Here is a 7,644-nt window from a genome sequence, read left to right on the forward strand (position 1 = left end):
GCAACACCGGAATTTTGGTGTTCGTGTGTCGGCTGAGCAAGATGGTACATCTTGCTCCAGTTCCCGTCACTGTTACGGGCGAACAAACCGCAAGGTTGTTCGTCGATGGCGTGTTCCGCTATCACGGTCTCCCGGAGACGATTGTCTCGGACCGAGACCCGCGGCTCACTGCCGCGTTTTGGAAAACGCTGTTCCCTTTACTGGGAACTCGTCTGCAGATGTCCACTGCGGACCATCCGCAGACAGACGGCCAAACCGAGCGCGTCAATCGAGTGCTCGAGGACACTCTGCGCAGTGTGTGCGCGGCAGCACCACGTACGTGGTCGACGCAGCTTCCAGTTGTTGAGTTTGCGCTCAAGAACGCGGTGCACGCGTCCACGGGGTTCACGCCGTTCTACTTGAACGGCTTCCGCCACCCCAGAGTGCCTCTCACTCTTCGAGGAGACACTGACTCCTCTATTCTAAGTGGGGAAGAGGCTCGGAAAGCCCTTTCCTCCCAGGTCTCGGATTTAAGACCAGTTTCGCTGCGGAAAGGTGGAATCCTTTATGGATACCAAGCTGAGCATTGTCAGCAGGGTCCGCGATGCCATGGCAGTGGCCCAAGATAAACAAAAGGAGTACTCAGACAAACATGGAAGAGGAAACTTAAGTATATTTGCGGTTGGGGACTTTGTGTTACTAGACACGAGGAACCTACCTCTTGACACTGTCAGCTCTGTCGGCAGCAACAAGCTGAAACCCCGCTTCATCGGACCTTTTGCAGTCCTGGCCAGACATGGTACGTCGTACACCATCGACCTTCCAAAGTCAATGACGACGCACCCGACGTTCTATGTCGGACGTCTTAAGCGGTACTTTGACCCGCAGGGGGTTGCTGACTCGCAGACCCCCCTTGACCCAGCTCCTCCAAGCGAGGGCCGGTCACAGTCGTTGACGAGGTCGTCGGAGCAGGCACCCAAGCCTCGGTCGGGACGGCAAGGCTGCGGTCAAGACCGTACGCCGGAGGGGCTCCATACGAACGGACCCCGGCGCCATACGCCAAGTACGCTGAGTACGCCGAGTACGCACCATACGCGTACGTCTAGGAGTGTGCCGCAGGCGGCTCCGGACGTGGCAACAAAGCCTCGATCCGTCGAATCATGCGAAAAGCCTCGTCCAGATCGGACGAAGAGGCCCGGCGATCCACCCGCAGGTGCAGGCTCGCGACCTCTCGCTCCACCAGGTCCAGGCAGCCCGCAAGACGAGCGAGCACGCCCTGATTCCCGGCCTGGGCGGCAGCATTACCGCTAGTCCCAATGCCAAGTGCAATCTCAAGCACGAGGACACGTTGACGGAGGCGGTCAACCTCAGGGTCCTGTGTCGGACCCGCAGTCGGAGCACTCGGACGAGAGTGGCTCTCGGGAGGCGCCGAGTACTCGTACTCGTACAAGGGCACCCCCGCCCCTGCTTGGCCGGAATGGAGAAGTCCACTTCCACGTGGAGCGGATCCTCCAGGAGCAACGGCGTCGCGGTAAGCGACAGCCCCTCGTGAAGTGGAGGGGTTATGCCCACTCCGAGAACTCGTGGGAGTCGATTAAACGGCTCCTGATTGACTGCCCGAAGGCTGTCGCAATCTGGGAACAGAAGCGGCGGCAGCTTCATAAGTAGTCCGGGGCTTCTTGCCCGAACGGGGTACGGACAATGAATACATACCGTACCCGCGCTCATCGTGAGCGCTAGAAGCCGCGCGCTTCAGGATGTCCCTTGGCAGCATGCGCTTGCTGATCAAGTGGGCAAACCTCACACGAAGATCACGCTGGTCCAGGATGCGGGACAGCGGCTGATCTTCATGGAATTCCCGTAACTCCGTGGGTGAGTACTTAAGAGTCTTCACCCACGCCCAGAACATGTCCTCGCAAGAACTCCACGTGGGACAACTCTCGGGTATAACCCAGGGGTATCCCCAAAGTGGATAGAGACCAACCCGGGTCTCGGGCTTCTTACGACAAGTCGTGAAGTCCTTAAGGGGAATGCGGTGTGGCGCGAGAAGCACACACCGAGCAGCCTCCAAGTTGTCGACGAACAACTGTGCTTTCTAAACAAGGGCTCGTTCATAGATGCTCCTAGAAGTGTGGCCGCCCACAAGGCCACGAGGAGCGACGAGAAGCTCTAAGAAGAGGTCAGCCCCAGAGCTCTCCTCGGGAGGCCAATACCCTCTTGAGCTGATGGCAGCTCCCTGGCTGACGGGTGCCACCACCGAACCCCCACGCACACGCTGGGCAGCTTGGAATTCCTCTTGCTGCTGGTCGAGGTCATTCGAGACCTCCCGGGGCTCAACGATAGCACCCTCCTCTTCCTCTTCTTCCTCCTTCTCCTCCTCTTCATCCGAGGAGTCGAAGATACTCCGATAGGAGCGACGAGTCTCCTTCTCCTCGCGGAGTGGAGACTTAGAGGCTGTATGCTTCTTTGAGGGCTTGGCACCTTCGGCTTTAGAGGCCGTAGCACGCGCAAGACCCTCGGCAAGCGAGAGACGTTTGCGAGGATTCTCTTCCTCATCGCCACCGGCTTTGGGAGCGCCCTTAGCCTTGACGGCCGGACTCTCAGAGCGCACAGAGGTCCTGGGACTGTGATCACCTTGCTCACTAGCGAGCGACTGCACGCTGTCATCTTTGTGCTCACTGAGCACTGGGCTGTGCCCTCCCACAGAGCCCGCAGGAGCATCATGAGTGATCTCGGACTCGGCATCGTCCTCACTGCCCGAGTTGAACTCACGTTCTACGAACCGAGGGTTCGGACGGTTGTCTGAAGATGAGGGCGACGAGCTGCGGCGCTTGCTTGCGCGCTTGTCCACAGCCGCGTCACCCGAGGAACAGATCGCCTCGGAGGCCACCTGAGTAGCCTCCTTGAGTGCAGAGCCTTTGCCGTGAGGCGTAGTGCTCTTGGCTTGCGCCTTACCGGCAGCAGCCTTGGAGCGTGTCTTAGCACCGCTCTTTGCAGTGCCACGAGGCATGATAACGGTCGAATTGGAGACCTAGACGAAGAGCGCACAGGTTGCTGCTCGAGGCTCTAACTGTGAAGTGAGCCTCCGCCGCGCTCGCGCGGCCAAGTCGATGGTTTTCGACTTTGAGAATGAGAGTTTGTCACGAACACCTCTTCATTCTGATTGGTCGGTAATCCGAACATAAGTGGGGGAGGATGTAACGAGGTACGTAGCCCTAAGTGTACCCTGGTTACATGAAGTGTGACACTTCACACTTCAGGAGTATGACACGTCATACTCCGGGATATTTGGTACAAGGTACCAAGGTCGTTCAAAGCCAACCATTGGTTAAACGACATTGCATTTCTATAGGTAACTTATAGTTTGTATTAAACCCAAACTTAACCTACCTATAAATATACTCAGCTTACAATCTACCTTATTTAGGTCACTTCGCCCTCTTTAATAAAAGAGGGGACCTGTGAACTGCCGTTCACTGAGAGTTTGTATACTCTCGGAAGATAACTTCCTCTAGCGCAAGGTGCTGTGTGACCCCGTCACAGATCTAGCGGTCAATCGCCTGACAACCAGTCACCAGAACATACAAAAGGTAAGACGAATGCACCTCTCCGACCTCCCATTTTGCTAAAGTGTACTCAAGACTAATGCGCACTACCTTCACAGACACTGAAGATAAGCTGCTGGTACAGATCGCCTTCCAATTCGAAAGGGAGGGCTTACGAATCACATGGGCCTACGTGGTCCGCCGAATGCAGACCAAGCGGCCGGCCCGTCAACTGCGTCTTCGGCTGGCTAGCCTCAAGCGGACCTACGGAAAGGCGATTATTGGTTTTCCGCCATCTTTTCTCCGCGGCATGCCAAGGCGTCTTCTCGGAGCGCTGAGGTCACAACCACCGCCACCCCTCGTTTTGCAGCAGGTCGTAAAGCCAGCATGCCGACCTTCTGCTACTCCGTCAAATTCACTACTTCTCGGCGGCGATCGCCCCATGCCAGCTTTGTCTGTTTTGGGGATATTTGCATGCCGTTCGTGAGACCGATGACGATAAGTTGGTGGCGATACGCATGGGAGCGCCGCCGGAGGCAGTCAGGTGGCAGACGACGTGGATCAGGGAAACCAAGACTGCAGAGGTGAGGATACAGGACCCGCTGGCATCTATTTTGCTCGAGACTGCGGGGGATGCCGTCAACCACAGATGGCTCAGGCGCAAAGCGCTTCAGGTGAGTCTCGGATTGTTTGTTCCACCATTGACGTCGGCAAATACTAACCTGTGTGTGTAGGTGCTGATGTTGGGGGCTGTGGAGATAACCAGGACCCAGCTGAAGCTGCCGAAGCCGTGGATATCATTTTCGGAAGTATAAGCGCTCACGACGTTCGCCAGCCCGCTGGACGCGCATATGACAATGCTGGTGAGGTGCTATCGTCTGGTGTCACCCTTCTACTTGCTGCCGTCGGACCGCTCGGCGAAGCTGACGTCTTCCTTGACGTTGGAGCTGGTGTTGGCAACGTGCTTGCGCAGGTAGCACTTACAACGAAAGTCAGAACGTGCATCGGGATCGAGCTGCGAAGGGACCTCGTCTCCCTTGGACGACGTTGCCTGCAGCAGCTACGCAAGCAGTACCCACGGTTCAGTAAGGTGCTGCTCAAGCAAGTCTATGTAAGAGATGTTTCGATGTCACGGCATTCTTACATTTGCGAAGCCACCATTGTCTTTTCTAACATCTTTCTATTTGAAGAAGATGCTAAGCTGATTGTTTTACGAGAGCTAAGCGCAATGCCAGAGGCACGGGTGATAGTTTCAACGTCGCTCTTCTGCCCTAGATATCGATCATCGTGCTCGGAGCCGTACGGCAAGAGTTGGAAACTGGATCATCAACTAGAAGTATAATGTAGCTGGAAGGCTACACCTCATCCCATTTACACATACCGTAAGAAACTTTGATCCGTTATGCTATCTCATACTTGCTTCTAATCAGAGTCTTTTCGATGCTCATGAGTGCCGCCGCCAAGAGCAAATGCAGCTTCGCCACCCAGTCTTCGTGCGGCAGCAGCAATCCGGCTGGGTGCAGTATCATCACGTCCGAGTGTAGCAGAGCCCATACGTCATGCGAGTCACCACCGATTCCGTGAGCACCGCCGGGTTCATGAGCGTTGCCGTTACTGACTGTGCCAGCCGCGACCGCCAAGTCCGCGGGTGCCATCACCAAGTCTGTGATCATCACCACCTCCATGTCTTCGCGCGTCGTCGCTGACAAGTCGGCGCCCGTCGTCTATGGAAAGTCTGGGAGCTCCGCCGCCGCCATCAAGTTCGTGTGTGGCTTCGCCGCCTGTGAGAACGACACCACTGCCACACCGGCGGGATTCACCACCACGTTCACTAGTGCATCCAATTTCGCGAGCATCACGACGGGCACCACTAAGTCTGCTAGTCAACACATGTTCAGGCCTATCGTCCAAACGGGTGTCGCCTTCTGGCCCAGGCGCAACTAGTCCAGTCGAAAGATTGCCACTGCCAAACGCAACCAACCCTGGCGGAGCATTACCGCTAACCCCGAAAGCATCAAGACCCTGTGTATCATCATCTCCTTCGCTGCCAAGTGCGTGAGCGATGGCACCTCCGAGATCTGCCCCGTACGCAATTTGGCGAGCGGTAGCAGACCGCCTTACCTGGGTTCGTGCGCATCCTTTAACTTGGCAAGTTTGGAGTGTCGCCTGATATTTCCCTTATATTTTAACAATGCGTTAGGGTAGTAGAATTGGTGGAACTTATCCCAGCATGTTGATGTCGTCGACGGACACATCCATGGCTTGGCGGGGCGGTGGTGCACAACTCGGCACAAACAGACACCATGCATGAGGCAATAGTTGGTTACCTCGGTAGGATATCGTCCCTCCCATCGGCAAACAATACGGCGACGCCGCTTTCTGCTCTTCTCGGCATGAATTTGCCTCGAAGCCACGGAAGTACATGCAGTTGTCGACAGCACAGCAACTACACTGGGAGAGGGCTGGGTAGAGGGCGTGTCGAGTTGACCTCCTTCTCCTCCGTCGCCCAATTCTCCGCTGTACAGCATGCGACCGTCGCTGGGTGCATTCTTCCATTGTCCATTGAGAAGCTCACCAGCTAGATCCATCCCAAACTTGCTATGGGGATCACGCGTTGCTGGCTCCGCCTGTACCAAACGTCGCGTAAGATACGTGTTGGAGCGCGCCACATCGATGAGCGCGAGCGCCAACTTCTTGTGCCATCGTTTGTACGAATGACCATCTGCAGTAGCGAATCGCCCGCGTATTTGGTCAAGGCGATCAACACCTTGCAGATTAGTATTATATTGAGCGACGCACGCTGGAGCTGGAAACGACTGCTTCTCGCTACCAACCATGCGAATGATAGTTGTAATGTTCGTTGAGTCCGCATTGGACACAAGGTTGACCACGTTACCGTCGCACCATGACGCTGCATGATCGTGCGAGACAGCTTGGCGATAGTCCCCTCGGGTACAGTCGTCTTTGTGAAGAAAAGTGTGGCCTGGGAAATGCTTGCTGTTGGCACGGATAGTGCCGCGACCATAGAGGCCTTTCAGTCGGGGCTCCTGGAGAAGCGGCACGGACTTAAAATAGCTGTCCATGTTGACAACCCTATTTGTTCCGAATAGCGGCATTGTTACCTCCAACACATGCTGTCTGATTTTAGATACTTCCTCCAGCTCCTCTCGCAGGTTTTGCGCTTCAACTTGGTCAACTACACCATTCAGTCTGCCCAAGATGTCGCTGCGGCTGCAGTGAAGTTTGTAATTCAACGCGACCCGCGTAGTAGAGCAGAACACCATGTACAGCCGGAAATGATATTTCCCAGTAGGCTTCATGGGATTATACACGATCATGTGACGGCCTTGACGAGAACGGCACGCAACACTTACTTGATCAAGCGCAACATCTCGACCAATGTGAATATACTGACCCTCAGAGATCTTTAGCAGGTTCAGAAGAGGTCGGATGCGAGCTGCAGCATCTTGATCTAGTGTGTTAGGGACCGCATTAACGCTCAGACATCGCCGCAGTAGCTTGAAGCGATGCATCATCATGATGCCATCAAGCGAAGTTGTAACACCACCATAAATTAGATCCTCCGCTTGTAGACCCCAGTAGTTTGCGTACTCGCCTTTATCGTTCGTTGCCATGAAGAATAGAATGCCCAGGAAAATCATGAGCTCGTCAAGAGTGAACTGGTTCGCCAGCCCAATGCCGTTCACCACGGAGTAGTTGTTAGTTTCATGCAACACTTGACGCCAAAAGTAAAGCGGTGTGTGGGCAGAGAAGCGGGAACTGGCAAAATGCTCAAACAAATGTTTAAACTCAGGACGCAAGTAGCTTCGTGTCGATCCATCACCGTGCTTGTACAGATAGGAAGGCATCTGAACTTCTCCAGACGGAACAAAGCGCATGCTTCTGATTGCTTCAAGAGGCTCCGCCGAGTTTAGTTCGGCTGAGCTCGTTCACAAACCCTGTGCCCTCCACCAAAGGATGGACGACGGCGCGCGAGCGCTTTTACAGGTCACCGAGGGCAGCGGCTGCTCAGCTAGAAGTGTCACGGCACCCGGGCTATCCGACGTACCGGCCCGCATGAGTGTGCGGGGCTTCTTTCGCGCGTAGCGAGACTTGTCCT

The sequence above is a fragment of the Phytophthora infestans genome, genomic scaffold (assembly GCF_000142945.1).
Source record: "Phytophthora infestans T30-4 supercont1.314 genomic scaffold, whole genome shotgun sequence".
NCBI classification, from domain to species: Eukaryota; Oomycota; class Peronosporomycetes; order Peronosporales; family Peronosporaceae; genus Phytophthora; species Phytophthora infestans.